This window comes from Apodemus sylvaticus, chromosome 3, assembly GCF_947179515.1.
Source record: "Apodemus sylvaticus chromosome 3, mApoSyl1.1, whole genome shotgun sequence".
Lineage (NCBI taxonomy): Eukaryota > Metazoa > Chordata > Mammalia > Rodentia > Muridae > Apodemus > Apodemus sylvaticus.
Window position 1 is genome coordinate 1,418,264 of NC_067474.1, and position 17,863 is coordinate 1,436,126.

A 17,863-nucleotide genomic window follows, 5' to 3' on the forward strand; every position below is an offset into this window, starting at 1 on the left:
GAATACCACGTTATAAGGAAATACAGTGTTGCAGAGTAAGCTCAAATATGTACGTAATGGAAACACTTAAACTTTATGAGAAGAAATAACGCATCGTAAAAAATTAGCTTGTATCTCCTAAAAAACACGTTGTAACTTGAAAAGATTTGGTGTGGCGTGTACGTCTAAATGTGTAGCGTCAAAAGAGAACCCACAGGAGTATTTTCTTTCGTCAATATTTGTCAGAAAACCACGTTTTAAGGAAATCCCGCATCGTGCTAAATTATCTGGTTTTTCCTAAACAACACATTGTAACTCGAAAAGCTTTGTTGTTGCGTGTATGTCAAAGCGTGTAGCCTCAAAAGAGAACACACAGGAGAGTTTTCTCTAGAAAGAATAGGTAAGAATACCACTTTATAAGGAAGTACAGTGTTGCTGAGTAAAGACAAAAACGTACATATTGGAAACCCTTAAACTTTACGAGATGAAATAAAGCATCATACAAAATTAGCTTGTAACTCCTAAACAACACATTGTTACTCGAAAGGATTTGGTGTGGCCTGTACGTCTAAACGTGTAGCCTCAAAAGAGAACCCACAGGACAATTTTCTTTCTTCAAAATTTGTCAGAAAACCAAGTTTTAAGGAAATCCCGCATTGTGAGAAATTATCTTGTTCTTCCTAAACAACACGTTTTAACTCGCAAAGCTTAGGTGTTGTGTGTATATCTAAGCATATAGCCTCAAAAGTGAACGCACAGGAGAGTTTTCTCTCGAAAGAAAAAGTAAGAATACCAGGTTATAAGGAAATACAGGGTTGCAAAGTAAAGACAAATACATATGTATTGGAAACACTTTATGAGAGAAATAACGCATCATGCAAAATTAGCTTGTATGTCCTAAACAACACGTTGTAACTTGAAAACATTTGGTGTGCCGTGTATGTCTAAACGTGTAGCCTCCAAGAGAACCCCCAGTAGAATTTTCTTTCCTCAAAATTTTTCAGAAAACCACGTTTTAAGGAAATCCCGCATTGTGCGAAATTATCTTGTTTTTCATAAACAACACATTGTAACTCGAAAAGCGTTGGTGTTGCATGTATGTCTAAGCGTGTATCCTCAAAAGAGAACGCACAGGAGAGGTTTCTCTCGAAAGAATATGTAAGAATACCACGTTATAAAGAAACACAGTGCTGCAGAGTAAAGACAAATACGTAAGTAAGGGAAACACTTTACGAGAAGAAATAATGCATGGTACAAAATTAGCTTGTATCTCCTAAACAACAGGATAAAACACAAAAATATTTGGTGTGGTGTGTATGTCTAAACGTTTAGCCTCAAAGGAGAACCCACAGGAGAATTTTCTTTCGTCAAAATTTGTCAGAAAACCACGTTTTAAGGAAATCCCGCATCGTGCTAAATTATCTTGTTTTTCTTAACAACACATTGTAACTCGAAAAGCTTTGGTGTTGCGTATATGTCTAAGCATGTAGCCTCAAAAGAGAACGCACAGGAGAGTTTTCTCTCGAAAGAATATGTAAGGATGCCACGTTATAAGGAAATACAGTGTTGCAGAGTAAAGACAAATACGTACATATTGGAAACACTTTATAAGAGAAATAACGCTTCTTGCCAAATTAGCTTGTATGTCCTAAACAACACGTTGTAACTCGAAAAGATTTGGTGTGGCGTGTACGTTTAAATGTGTAGCCTCAAAAGAGTACCCACAGGAGAGTTTTATTTCGTCAAAATTTGTCAGAAAACCACGTTTTAAGGAAATCCCGCATCGTGCGAAATTATGTTGTTTTTCATAAACAACACGTTGTAACTCGAAAAGCTTTGGTGTTGCGTGTTTGTCTAAGCATGTAGCCTCAAAGGAGAACACACAGGAGAGTTTTCTATCGAAAGAATATGCAAGAAAACCACGTTATAAGGAAATACAGTGTTGCAGAGGAAAGGCAAATATGTACATTATGGAAACACTTAAACTTTATGAGAAGAAATAACGCATCGTAAAAAATTAGCTTGTATCTCCTAAACAACACGTTGTAACTCGAAAAGATTTGGTGTGGCGTGTAAGGCTAAATGTGTAGCCTCAAAAGAGAACCCACAGGAGTATTTTCTTTCCTCAAAATTTGTAAGAAAACCACATTTTAAGGAAATCCCGCATCGTGCTAATTTATCTTGTTTTTCCTAAACAACACATTGTAACTCGAAAAGCTTTGGTGTTACATGTATGTCAAAGCGTGTAGCCTCAAAAGAGAATGCACAGGAGAATTTTCTCTCGAAAGAATATGTAAGAATACCATGTTATAAGGAAATACAGTGTTGCAGAGCAAAGACAAATACGCACTTATTGGAAACACTTTATGAGAGAAATAACGCATCTTGCAAAATTAACTTGTATGTCCTAAACAACATGTTGTAACTCGAAAAGAATGCACAGGAGAGTTTTCTCTCGAAAGAATATGTAAGAATACCACGTTATAAGGAAATACAGTGTTGCAGTGTAAAGACAAATACGTACTTATTTGAAACACTTAAACTTTACGAGAAGAAATAAGGCATCGTACAAAATTAGTTTTGGTGTGGTGTGTACGCCTAAACGTGTAGCCTCAAAAGAGAACCCACAGGATAATTTTCTTTTGTCAAAATTTGACAGAAAACCACGTTTTAAGGAAATCCCTTTTTGAGTTACAACATGTTGTTTAGGAAAATCAAGATAATTTTGCACGATGCGGGATTTCCTTAATACGTGGTTTTCTGACAAATTTTGACCAAAAAAATTCTCCTATGGGTTCTCTTTTGAGGCTACACATTTAGACGTACAGGCCACACCAAATCTTTTTAAGTTACAACGCGTTGTTTAGGAGATACAAGCTAATTTTGTGTGATGCGTTATTTCTTCTCATAAAGTGTTTCCAATACGTGCGTATTTGTCTTTACTCTGCAACACTGTATTTCCTAATAACGTGGTATTCTTATATATTCTTTCGAGAGAAAACTCTCATTTGCGTTCTCTTTTGAGGCTACACGCTTAGAAATACACGCAACACCAAAGCTTTTCGAGTTACAACGTTTTGTTTAGGAAAAACAAGATGATTTCGCACGATGCGGGATTTCATTAAAACATGGTTTTCTGACAAATTTTGACGAAAGAAAACTCTCCTGTGGGTTCTCTTTTGAGGCTACACGTTTAAACGTACATGCCACACAAAATTTTTTCGAGTTACAACGTGTTGTTTAGGAGATACAAGCTAATTTTGCAAGATGCGTTATTTCTCTCATAAAGTGTTTCCAATACGTATGTATTTGTCTTTACTCTGCAACACTGTATTTCTTTATAACGTGGTATTCTTACATATTCTTTCGAGAGAAAACTCTCCTATGAGTTCTCTTTGGGGGCTACACGCTTAGACATACACCCAACACCAAAGCTTTTCGAGTTAAAACGTGTTGTTTAGGAAGAACAAGATAATTTCTCACGATGCGGGATTTCCTTAAAACGTGGATTTCTGACGAATTTTGACCAAAGAAAATTGTCCTGTGGGTTCTCTTTTGAGGCTACACGTTTAGACGTACACGCCACACCAAATCTTTTCGAGTTACAACGTGTTGTTTAGCAGATACAAGCTAATTTTGTACGATGCTTTATTTCATCTCGTAAAGTTTAAGGGTTTCCAATACATACGTATTTGTCTTTACTCTGCAACACTGTATTTCCTTATAACGTGGTATTCTTTCTTATTCTTTTGAGAGAAAACTCTCCTGTGCATTCGCTTTTGAGGCTACACGCTTAGACATACACGCAACAGCAAAGCTTTTCGAGTTACAACATGTTGTTTAGGAAGAACAAGATAATTTCCCACGATGCGGGATTTACTTAAAACGTGGTGTTCTGTCAAATTTTGATGAAAGAAAATTCTCCTGTGGGTTCTCTTTTGAGGATACACGTTTAGACGTACACGCCACACCAAATCTTTTTGAGTTACACCATGCTGTTTAGGAGATACAAGCTAATATTTTTACGATGCGTTATTTCTTCTCGTAGAGTTTAAGTGTTTCTAATACATACGTATTTGCCTTTTCTCTGCATCACTGTATTTCCTCATAACGTGGTATTCTTACATATTCTTTCGAGAGAAAACTCTCCTGTGCATTCTCTTTTGAGGCTACAGGCTTAGACATACAGACAACACCAAAGCTTTTCGAGTTACAATGTGTTGTTTAGGAAAAACAAGATAATTTAGCACGAGGCGGGATTTCCTTAAAACGTGGTTTTCTGACAAATTTTGATGAAAGAAAATACTCCTGAGGGTTCTCTTTTGAGGCTACACCTTTAGACGTACACGCCACACCAAATCTTTTCAAGTTACAACGTGTTGTTTAGGAGATACAAGCTAATTTTGTACGATGCGCTCTTCCTTCTCGTAAAGTTTAAGTGTTTCCAATAAGTACGTATTTGTCTTTATTCTGCAACACTGTATTTCCTTATAACGTGGTATTCTTACATATTCTTTCGAGAGAAAACTCTCCTGTGTGTTCTCTTTTGAGGCTACACGCTTAGACATACACGCAACACCAAAGCTTTTCGAGTTACAACGTGTTGTTTAGGAAGAACAAGATAATTTCTCACGATGCGGGATTTCTTTAAAACGTGGTTTTCTGACAAATTTTGAAGAAAGAAAATTGTCCTGTGGTTCTCCTTTGAGGCTACACGTTTAGACGTACACGCCACACCAAAACTTTTCGAGTTACAACGTGTTGTTTAGGAGATACAAGCTAATTTTGTAATATGATTTATTTCATCTCGTAAAGTTTAAGGGTTTCCAATACGTAACTATTTGTCATTATTCTGCAACAGTGTACTTCCTTATAACGTGGTATTCTTACATATTCTTTCGAGAGAAAACTCTCCTGTGTGTTCTCTTTTGGGGCTACACGCATAGACATACACACAACACCAAAGCATTTCCAGTTACAATGCGTTGTTTAGGAAAAACAAGATAATTTTGCACAATGCGGGATTTCCTTAATACGTGGTTTTCTGACAAATTTTGACCAAAGAAAATTCTCCTGTGGGTTCTCTTTTGAGGCTACACGTTTAGACGTACACGCCACACCAAATCTTTTCGAGTTACATCGTGTTGTTTAGGAGATACAAGCTAATATTTTACGATGCGTTATTTCTTCTCATAAAGTGTTTCCAATAAGTACGTATTTGTCTTTATTCTGCAACACTGTATTTCCTTATAACGTGGTATTCTTACATATTCTTTCGAGAGAAAACTCTCTTGTATGCTCTCTTTTGAGTCTACATGCTTAGACATACACGCAACACCAAAGCATTTCGAGTTACAACGTGTTGTTTAGGAAAAACAAGATAATTTCGCACGATGTGGGATTTCCTTAAAACGTGGTTTTCTGAAAAATTTGAAGAAAGGAAATTGTCCTGTGGGTTCTCTTTTGAGGCTACACGTTTAGATGTACACGCCACACGAAATCTTTTCGAGTTACAACGTTTTGTTTAGGAGATAGGAGCTAATTTTGTACGATGCTTTATTTCATCTCGTAAAGTTTAAGGGTTTCCAATACGTACCTATTCGTCTTTACTCTGCAACACTGTATTTCCTTATACCGTGGTATTCTTACATATTCTTTCGAGAGAAAACTCTCATGTGTGTTCTCTTTTGAGGCTACACGCTGAGACATACACTCAACACCAAAGCTTTTTGCGTTACATCGTGTTGTTTAGGAAAAACAAGATAATTTCGCACGATGCAGAATTTCCTTAATACGTGGTTTTCTGACAAATTTGACCAAAGAAAATTCTCCTGTGGGTTCTCTTTTGAGGCTATACGTTTAGACGTACACGCCACACCAAATCATTTCGAGTTACAACGTGTTGTTTAGGAGATACAAGCTAATTTTGTACGATGCGTTATTTCTTCTCGTAAAGTGTTTCCAATATGTACTTATTTGTCTTTACTCTGCAACACTGTATTTCCTTATAACGTGGTATTCTTATATATTCTTTCGAGAAAGAACTCTCCTTTGCATTCTCTTTTGAGGCTACATGCTTAGACATACACGCAACACCAAAGCTTTTCGAGTTACAACGTGCTGTTTAAGAAAAACAAGATAATTTTGCACGATGAGGGATTTCCTTAAAACGTGGTTTTCTCACAAATTTTGACGATAGAAAATTCTCCTGTGGGTTCTCTTTTGAGGCTACATGTTTAGACGTACATGCCACACCAAATCCTTTCCAGTTACAACCTGTTGTTTAGGAGATACAAGCTAATTTTGTATGATGCCTTATTTCTTCTCGTAAAGTGTTTCCAATACGTACGTATTGTCTTTACTCTGCAACACTGTATTTCCTTATAACCTGGTATTCTTGCACATTCTTTCGAGTGAAAACTCTCCTGTGTGTTTTCTTTTGAGGCTACACACTGAGACAAAAAGCAACACCAAAGCTTTTCGAGTTACAATGGGTTTTTTAGGAAAAAACAAGATAATTTCGCACAATGCAGGATTTCCTTAATATGTGGTTTTCTGACAAATTTGACAAAAGAAAATTCTTCAGTGGGTTTTCTTTTGAGGCTAAACGTTTAGACGTACACGCCACACCAAATCCTTTCGAGTTACAACGTGTTGTTTAGGAGATACAAGCTAATTTTGTTCCATGCGTTATTTCTTCTCCTAAAGTGTTTCCAATACGTACGTATTTGTTTTACTCTGCAACATTGTATTTCCTTATAACGTTGCATTCTTACATATTCTTTCGAGAAAAAACTCTCCTTTGCGTTCTCTTTTGAGGCTACACGCTTAGACATACACGCAACACCAAAGCTTTTTGAGTTACAACGTGTTGTTTAAGAAGAACAAGATAATTTCTCACGATGCGGGATTTCCGTAAAACGTGGTTTTCTGACAAATTTAGACGAAAGAAAATTGTCCTGTGGGTTCTCTGTTGAGGCTACACGTTTAGACGTACAGGCCACACCAAATCTTTTTGAGATACCACGTGTTGTTTAGGAGATACAAGCTAATTATGTTCGATGCTTTATTTCATCTCGTAAAATTTAAGGGTTTCCAATACATACATATTTGTCTTTACTCTGCAACACTGTAATTCCTTATAACGTGGTATTCTTATATATTCTTTCGAGAGAAAACTATCCTGTGCGTTCTCTTTGGAGGCTACATGCTTAGACATACACGCAACTCCAAAGCTTTTTGAGTTAAACGTGTTGATTAGGAAAAACAAGATAATTTCGCACGATGCGGGATTTCCTTAAAAGGTGATTTTCTGACAAATTTTGATGTAAGAAAATTCTCCTGTGGGTTCTCTTTTGAGGCTACACATTTAGACTACACGCCACACCAAATCTTTTTGAGTTACCTCGTGTTGTTTAGGAGATACAAGATAATTGTGTACCATGCGTTATTTCTTCTCATAATATGTTTCCAATACATATGTATTTGTCTTTACTCTGCAGCAATATATTTCCTTATAACGTGGTATTCTTACATATTCTTTCGAGAGAAAACTCTCCTGTGCATTCTCTTTTGAGGCTACACGCTTAGACACACACCCAACACCAAAGCTTTTCGAGTTACAATGTTTTGTTTATGAAAAACAAGATAATTGCGCACGATGCGGGATTTCCTTAAAACGTGGTTTTCTGAAAAATTTTGACGAAAGAAAATTCTCCTGTGGGTTCTCTTTTGAGGCTACACGTTTAGAGGTACACACCACACCAAATCTTTTCGAGTTACAACGTGTTGTTTAGGATATACAAGCTAATTTTGTACGATGCGTTATTTCTTCTCCTAAAGTGTTTCCAATACGTACGTATTTGTCTTTACAACAGTTTATTTCCTTATAACATGGTATTCGTACATATTCTTTCGAGAGAAAACTCTCCTGTGCATTCTCTTTTGAGGATACACGCTTAGACATACACGCAACACCAAAGCATTTCGAGTTAGAACGTGTTGTTTAGGAAAAACAAGATAATTTCTCATGATGCGGGAATTCCTTAAAACGTGGTTTTCTGACAAATTTTGACGAAAGAAAATTCTTCTGAGGGTTTTCATTTGAGGCTACATGTTTAGACGTACACGCCACACCAAATCTTTTCGAGTTACAACGTGTTGTTTAGGAGATACAAGCTAATTTTTTACGATACTTTATATCTTCTCGTAAAGTTTAAGTGTTTCCAAAAGGTACGTATGTATCTTTAATTTGCCACAATGTATTTCCTTATAACGTGGTATTTTTACATACTCGTTCGAGAGAAATCTCTCCTTTCCGTTCTCTTTTGAGGCTACATGCTTAGACATACACGCAACACCAAAGATTTTCGAGTTACAATGTGTTGTTTAGGAAAAACAAGATAGTTTCGCACGGTGTGGGATTTCCTTAATAAGTGGTTTTCTGACAAATTTTGACGAAAGAAAATTCTCCTGTGTGTTCTCTTTTGAGGCTACACGTTTAGACGTACACGCCACACCAAATCTTTTCGAGTTAACGTGTTTTTTAGGAGATACAAACTAATTTTTTACGATGCGTTATTTCTTCTCATAAAGTGTTTCAAATACATACGTATTTGTCTTTACTCTGCAAAACTGTATTTCCTTATAATGTTGTATTCTTACATGTTCCTTCGAGAGAAAACTCTCCTGTGCGTACTCTTTTGAGGCTACACGCTTAGATATACACACAACATCAAAGCTTTTCGAGTTACAACATGTTGTTTAGGAAAAAAAAAAAGATAATTTCGCACGATGAGTGATTTCCTTAAAACATGGTTTTCTGACAAATTTTAACGAAAAACAATTCTCCTGTGGTTTCTTTTTTGAGGCTACATGTTTAGACGTACATGCCACACCCAATCTTTACGAGTTACAACGTGTTGTTTAGGAGATAGAAGCTATTTTTGTACGATGCGTTATTTCTTCTCTAAAGTGTTTCCAATACGTACGTATTTGCCTTTAGTCTGCAACACTGTATTTCCTTATAACGTGGTATTCTTATATCTTCTTTCGAGAGAAAACTCTCCTGTGCGTCCTCTTTTCAGGCTACATGCTTAGACATACACGCAACACCAAAGCTTTTCGCGTTACAACGTGTTGTTTAGGAAAACCAAGATAATTTCGCACGATGAGGGATTTCCTTAATACGTGGTTTTCTGACAAATTTTGACGTAAGAAAATTCTCCTGTGGGTTCTCTTTTGAGGCTACACATTTAGACGTACACGCCACACCAAATCTTTTTGAGTTACCACGTGTTGTTTAGGAGATACAAGCAAATTTTGTACCATGCGTTATTTCTTCTCATAAAATATTTCCAATACGTATGTATTTGTCTTTACTCTGCAGCAATATATTTCCTTATAACGTGGTATTCTTACATATTCTTTCGAGAGAAAACTCTCCTGTGCATTCTCTTTTGAGGCTACACGCTTACACATACACCCAACACCAAAGATTTTCGAGTTACAATGTGTTGTTTAGGAAAAACAAGATAGTTTCGCACTATGCGGGTTTTCCTTAAAACGTGGTTTTCTGACAAATTTTGATGAAAGAAAATTCTCCTGTGGTTTCTCTTTTGAGGCTACATGTTTAGACGTACACGCCACACCAAATCCTTTCGAGTTACAACGTGTTGTTTAGGAGATACAAGCTAATTTTGTATGATGCGTTATTTCTTCTCCTAAAGTGTTTCCAATACGTACATATTTGTCTTTACAACACTGTATTTCCTTATAACATGGTATTCGTACATAATCTTTCGAGAGAAAACTCTCCTGTGCATTCTCTTTTGAGGCTACACGCTTAGACATACACGCCACACCAAAGCATTTCGAGTTAGAACGTGTTGTTTAGGAAAAACAAGATAATTTCGCACGATGCGGGAATTCCTTAAAACGTGGTTTTCTGACAAATTTTGACGAAAGAAAATTCTCCTGTGGGTTTTCATTTGAGGCTAAACGTTTAGACGTACACGCCACACCAAATGTTTTCGAGTTACAACGTGTTGTTTAGGAGATACAAGCTAATTTTTTACGATGCTTTATATCTTCTTGTAAAGTTTAAGTGTTTCCAAAAGGAACGTATTTATCTTTAATTTGCCACAATGTATTTCCTTATAACGTGGTATTCTTACATACTCGTTCGAGAGAAATCTCTCCTGTGCGTTCTCTTTTGAGGCTACATGCTTAGACATACACGCAACACCAAAGATTTTCGAGTTACAATGTGTTGTTTAGGAAAAACAAGATAGTTTCGCATGATGCGGGATTTCCTTAATAAGTCGTTTTCTGACAAATTTTGACGAAAGAAAATTCTCCTGTGGGTTCTCTTTTGAGGCTACACGTTTAGACGTACATGCCACACCAAATGTTTTCGAGTTACAACGTGTTGTTTAGGAGATACAAACTAATTTTTTGCGATGCGTTATTTCTTCTCATAGAGTGTTTCAAATACATACGTATTTGTCTTTAATCTGCAAAACTGTATTTCCTTATAATCTGGTATTCTTACATGTTCTTTCAAGAGAAAACTCTCCTGTGCGTTCTCTTTTGAGGCTACACGCTTAGACACACACGCAACATCAAAGCTTTTCGAGTTACAACGTGTTGTTTAGGAAAAACAAGATAATTTCGCAGGATGAGTGATTTCCTTAAAACATGGATTTCTGACAAATTTTAACGAACAAAAATTCTCCTGTGGGTTCTATTTTGAGGCTACACGTTTAGACATACACGCCACACCAAATCTTTTCGAGTTACAATGTGTTGTTTAGGAGATACAAGCTAATTTTATAAGATGCGTTATTTCTTCTCATAAAGTGTTTCCAATACGTACGTATTTGCCTTTAGTCTGCAACACTGTATTTCCTTATAACGTGGTATTCTTACATATTCTTTCGAGAGAAAACTCTCCTGTGCGTCCTCTTTTGAGGCTACACGCTTAGACATACACGCAACACCAAAGCTTTTCGCGTTACAACGTGTTGTTTAGGAAAACCAAGATAATTTCGCACGATAAGGGATTTCCTTAATTCGTGGTTTTCTGACAAATTTTGACAAAAGAAATTTCTCCTATTGGTTCTCTTTTGAGACTTCACGTTTAGACGTACAGGCCACAACAAATCTTTTTAAGTTTCAACCTGTTGTTTAGGAGATACAAGCTAATTTTGTACCATGCGTTATTTCTTCTCATAAATTTTTTCCAATAAGTAAGTATTTGTCTTTACTCTGCAACACTGTATTTCCTTCTAACGTTGTATTCTTACATATTCTTTCGAGAGAAAACTCTCCTGTGCGTTCTCATTTGAGGCTACCCGCTGAGACATACACGCAACAGCAAAGCTTTTCGAGTTACTACGTGTTGTTTAGGAAAAACAAGATAATTTCTCACGAAGCGGGATTTCCTTAAAACGTGGTTTTCTGACAAATTTTGACGAAAGAAAATTCTCCTGTGGGTTCTCTTTTGAGGCTAAACGTTTAGACGTACACGCCACACCAAATCTTTTTGAGTTACAACTTGTTGTTTAGGAGAATCAAGCTAATTTTTTTACAATGAATTATTTCTTCTCATAAAGTTTAAGTGTTTCCAATACATATGTATTTGCCTCTACTCTGCAACACTATATTTCCTTATAACGTGGTATTCTTACATATTCTTTCGAGAGAAAACTCTCCTGTGCGTTCTCTTTGGAGGCTACACACTTAGATATTCACGCAACACCAAAGCTTTTCGAGTTACAACGTGTAGTTTAGGAAAAACAAGATAATTTCGCATGATGCGGGATTTCCTTAAAACGTGGTTTTCTGACAAATTGTGACGAAAGAAAATTCTCCTGTGGGTTCTCTTTTGAGGCTTCACGTTTAGATGTACACGCCACACCAAATCCTTTCGAGTTATAACGTGTTGTTTAGGATATACAAGCTAATTTTGTACTATGTGTTTTTTCTTCTCGTAAAGCTTAAGTGTTTCCAATAAGTATGTATTTGTCTTTACTCTGCAACACTGTATTTCCTTATAACGTAGTATTCCTACATATTCTTTCGAGAGGAAACTCTCCTGTGCGTTCTCTTTTGAGGCTACACGTTTAGACGTACATGCCACACCAAATCTTTTTGAGTTACAACTTGTTGTTTAGCAGATACAAGCTAATTTTTTAACGATGAATTATTTCTTCTCGTAAAGTTTAAGTGTTTCCAAAATGTATATATTTGCCTCTACTCTGCAACACTGTATTTCCTTATAACGTGGTATTCTTACATATTCTTTCGAGAGAAAACTCTCCTGTGCATTCTCTTTGGAGGCTACATGCTTAGACATTCACGCAACACCAAAGCTTTTCCAGTTACAACGTGTTGTTTAGGAAAAACAAGATAATTTCGCATGATGCGGGATTTCCTTAAAACGTGGTTTTCTGACAAATTGTGACGAAAGAAAATTCTCCTGTGGGTTCTCTTTTGAGGCTTCACGTTTAGATGTACACGCCACACCAAATCCTTTCGAGTTATAACGTGTTGTTTAGGATATACAAGCTAATTTTGTACTATGTGTTTTTTCTTCTCGTAAAGCTTAAGTGTTTCCAATAAGTTTGTATTTGTCTTTACTCTGCAACACTGTATTTCCTTATAACGTAGTATTCCTACATATTCTTTCGGGAGAAAACTCTCCTGTGCGTTCTCTTTTGAGGCTACACGTTTAGACGTACATGCCACACCAAATCTTTTTGAGTTACAACTTGTTGTTTAGCAGAGACAAGCTAATTTTTTAACGATGAATTATTTCTTCTCGTAAAGTTTAAGTGTTTCCAAAATGTATATATTTGCCTCTACTCTGCAACACTGTATTTCCTTATAACGTGGTATTCTTACATATTCTTTCGAGAGAAAACTCTCCTGTGCGTTTTCTTTGGAGGCTACACGCTTAGACATTCACGCAACACCAAAGCTTTTCGAGTTACAATGTGTTGTTTAGGAAAAACAAGATAATTTCGCATGATGCGGGATTTCCTTAAAACGTGGTTTTCTGACAAATTTTGATGAAACAAAATTCTCCTGTGGGTTCTCTTTTGAGGCTACACGTTTAGACGTACACGCCACACCAAATCCTTTCGAGTTATAACGTGTTGTTTAGGATATACAAACTAATTTTTACTATGTGTTATTTCTTCTTGTAAAGCTTAAGTGTTTCCAATAAGTATGCATTTGTCTTTACTCTGCAACACTGTATTTCCTTATAACGTGGTATTCCTACATATTCTTTCGGAAGAAAACTCTCCTGTGCGTTCTCTTTTGAGGCTACATGCTTAGACATACACGCAACACCAAAGCTTTTCGAGTTACAACATGTTGTTTAGGAAAAACAAGATAATTTCGCACGATGTGGTATTTCCTTAAAATGTGGTTTTGTGACAAATTTTGATGAAAGAACACTCTCCTGTGGGTTCTCTTTTGAGGCTACACGTTTAGACATACACGCCACACCAAATCTTGTCGAGTTACAACGTGTTGTTTAGGAGATACAAGCTAATTTTGCATGATGCGTTATTTCTTCTCCTAAAGTGTTTCCAATAAGTACGTATTTGTCTAAACTCTACAACACTGTATTTCCTTATAACGTGGTATTCTTACATATTCTTTCGAGAGAAAACTATCCTGTGCGTTCTCTTTGGAGGCTACACGCTTAGACATACACGTAACACCAATGCTTTTCGAGTTATAACGTGTTGATTAGGAAAAACAAGATAATTTCGCACGATGCGGGATTTCTTTAAAACGTGGTTTTTGACAAATTTTGACGTAAGAAAATTCTCCTGTGGGTTCTCTTTTGAGGCTACACGTTTAGATGTACATGCCACACCAAATCATTTTGAGTTACCATGTGTTGTTTCGGAGATACAAGCTAATTTTTACCATGCGTTATTTCTTCTCATAATGTGTTTACAATACGTACGTATTTGTCTTTACTCTGCAGCAATATATTTCCTTATAGCGTGGTATTCTTACATATTCTTTCGAGAGAAAACTCTCCTGTGCATTCTCTTTTGAGGCTACACGCTTAGGCATACACGCAACACCAAAGCTTTTCTAGTTTCAATGTGTTAATTAGGAAAAAAAGATAATTTCGCAGGATGCGGGATTTCCTTAAAACGTGGTTTTCTGACAAATTTTGAGGAAAGAAAACTCTCCTGTGGATTCTCTTTTGAGGCTACACTTTTAGACGTACACGCCACACCAAATCTTTTCGAGTTACAACGTGTTGTTTAGGACATACAAGCTAATTTTGCAAGATGCGTTATTTCTCTCATAAAGTGCTTCCATTATGTACGTATTTGTCTTTACTCTGCCACACTGTATTTCCTTATAACGTGGTATTCTTACATATTCTTTCGAGAGAAAACTCTCCTGTGCGTTCTCTTTTGGGGCTACATGCTTACACATACACCCAACACCAAAGCTTTTCGAATTAAAACGTGTTCTTTAGGAAGAACAAGATAATTTCTCACGATGCGGGATTTCCTTAAAACGTGGTTTTCTGAAAAATTTTGACGAAAGAAAATTGTCCTGTGGGTTCTCTTTTGAGGCTACACGTTTAGACGCACACGCCACACCAAATCCTTTCGAGTTACAACCTGTTGTTTAGGAGATACAAGCTAATTTTGTACGATGCTTTATTTCATCTCTTAAAGTTTATGGGTTTCCAATACATACATATTTGTCTTTACTCTGCAACACAGTATTTCCTTATAACGTGGTATTCTTACATATCCTTTCGAGAGAAAACTCTCCTGTGCGTTCTCTTTGGAGGCTACACGCTTAGATATACACGCAACACCAAAGCTTTTCGCGTTACAAAGTGTTGTTTAGGAAAAACAAGATAATTTCTCACGATGAGGGACTTCCTTAATACGTGGTTTTCTGACAAATTTTGACCAAAGAAAATTCTCCTATGGGTTTTCTTTTGAGACTACACGTTTAGATGTACAGGCCACACCAAATCTTTTTAAGTTACAACGTGTTGTTTAGGAAATACAAGCTAATTTTGTAAGATGCGTTATTTCTTCTCGTAAAGTTTTTCCAATAAATAAGTATTTGTCTTTACTCTGCAAAACTGTATTTCCTTATAACGTGGTATTCTTACATATTTTTCGAGAGAAAACTCTCCTGTGCGTTCTCATTTGAGGCTACACACTTGGACATACATGCAACAGCAAAGCTTTTCGAGTTACAACGTGTTGTTTAGGAAGAACAACATAATTTCTCACGATGCGGGATTTCCTTAAAACGTGGTTTTCTGAAAAATTTTGACAAATAAAATTCTCCTGTGGGTTCTCTTTTGAGGCTACACGTTTAGACGTACACGCCACACCAAATCTTTTCGAGTTACAACGTGTTGTTTAGGAGATACAAGCTAATTTTGCATGATGCGTTATTTCTTCTCGTAAAGTGTTTCCAATAAGTACATATTTGACTATACTCTGCAACACTGTATTTCCATATAATGTGGTATTCTTACATATTCTGTAAAGAGAAAACTATCCTGTGCGTTCTTTTTGGAGGCTACACGCTTAGACATACACGCAACACCAAAGCTTTTCGAGTTACAACGTGTTGATTAGGAAAAACAGGATAATTTCGCACGATGCGGGATTTCATTAAAATGTGGTTTTCTGACAAATTTTGACTTAAAAAAATTCTCCTGTGGGTTCTCATTTGAGGCTACACGTTTAGATGTAAACACCACACCAAACCTTTTCGAGTTGCAACGTGTTGTTTAGGAGATACAAGCTAATATTTTACCACGCGTTATTTCTACTTATAAAGTGTTTCCAATACATACATATTGGTCTTTACTCTGCAACACTGTATTTCCAAATAACGTGGTATTCTTACATATTCTTTCGAGAGAAAACTCTCCTGTGCGTTCTCTTTTGAGGCTACATGCTTAGACATACACGAAACACCAATGCTTTTCGAGTTACAACGTGTTGTTTAGGAAAAACAAGATAATTTCGCACGATGCGGGATTTCCTTAAAACGTGGTTTTCCGACAAATTTTGACGAAAGAAAATTCTCCTGTGGTTTCCCTTTTGAGGCTACACGTTTAGACGTACATGCCACACCAAATCTTTTCGAGTTACAACGTGTTGTTTAGGAGATACAAGCTAATTTTGTATGATACATTATTTCTTCTCTTAAAGTGTTTCCAATAAGTACCTATTTGTCTTTACTCTGCAACACTGTATTTCCTTATAACGTGGTTTCTTACATATTCTTTCGAGAGAAAACTCTCCTGTGCATTCTCTTTTGAGGCAACACGCTTAGACATACACGCAGCACCAAAGCTTTTCGAGTCACAATGTGTTGTTTAGGAAAAACAAGATAATTTCGCACGATGCAGGATTTCCTTAATACGTGGTTTTCTGAAAAAATTTTGACCAAAAATAATTCTCCTGTGGGTTCTCTTTTGAGGCTACATGTTTAGACGTACACGCCACACCAAATCATTACGAGTTACAAAGTTTTGTTTAGGAGATACAAGCTAATTTTTTATGATGCGTTACTTCTTTTCATAAAGTGTTTCCAATACGTACGTATTTGTCTTTACTCTGCAACACAGTATTTCCTTGTAATGTGGTATTCTTATATATTCTTTCGAGGGAAAACTCTCCTGTGCGTTCTCTTTGAGGCCACACGTTTAGACATACACGCAACACCAAAGCTTTTCGAGTTAAAACGTGTTGTTTAGGAAAAACAAGATAATTTCGCACTATGCGGGATTTCCTTAAAATGTGGTTTTCTGACAAATTTTGACGAAAGAAAATTCTCCTGTGGGTTCTCTTTTGAGGCTACACGTTTCAACGTACACGCCACACCAAATCTTTACGAGTTACAACGTGTTGTTTAGGAAATACAAGCTAATTTTGTACGATGTATTATTCCTTCTCGTAAAGTGTTTCCAATACGTATGTATCTGTCTTTACTCTGCAACACTGTATTTCCTTATAACGTGGTATTCTTACATATTCGTTCGAGAGAATACTCTACTGTGCATTCTCTTTTGAGTCTACACGCTTAGACATACACGCAACACAAAAGCTTTTCGAGTTACAACGTGTTGTTTAAGAAAAACAAAATAATTTCGCACGATGATGGATTTCCTTAAAACGTGGTTTTCTGAAAAATTTTTGACGAAAGAAAATTCTCCTGTGGTTTCTCTTTTGAGGCTACATGTTTAGATGTAATGACCACATCAAATCCTTTTGAGTCACAACGTGTTGTTTAGGAGATACAGGCTAATTTTGTACCATGCGTTATTTCTTCTTGTAAAGTGTTTCCAATATGTACATATTTGTCTTTACTCTGCAACACTGTATTTCCATATAACGTGGTATTCTTAAATATTCTTTCAAGAGAAACCTCTCCTGTGCGTTCCCTTTTGAGGACACACGTTTAGACATACACGCAACCCCAAAGCTTTTCGAGTTACAACGTGTTGTTTAGGAAAAACAAGATAATTTCGGATGATGCGGGATTTCCTCAAAACGTGGTTTTCTGAAAAAATTTTGACGAAAGAAAATTCTCCTGTGTGTTCTCTTTTGAGGCTACACGTTTAGATGTAAACACCACACCAAACCTTTTCCAGTTGCAACGTGTTGTTTAGGAGATACAAGCTAATATTTTACCATGCGTTATTTCTTCTCGTAAAGAGTTTACAATATGTACGTATTTGTCTTTACTCTGCAACACTGTATTTCCTTATAACGTGGTATTCTTACATATTCTTTCGAGAGACAACTCTCCTGTGCGTTCTCTTTTGAGGCTACACGCTTAGACATACACGCAACAC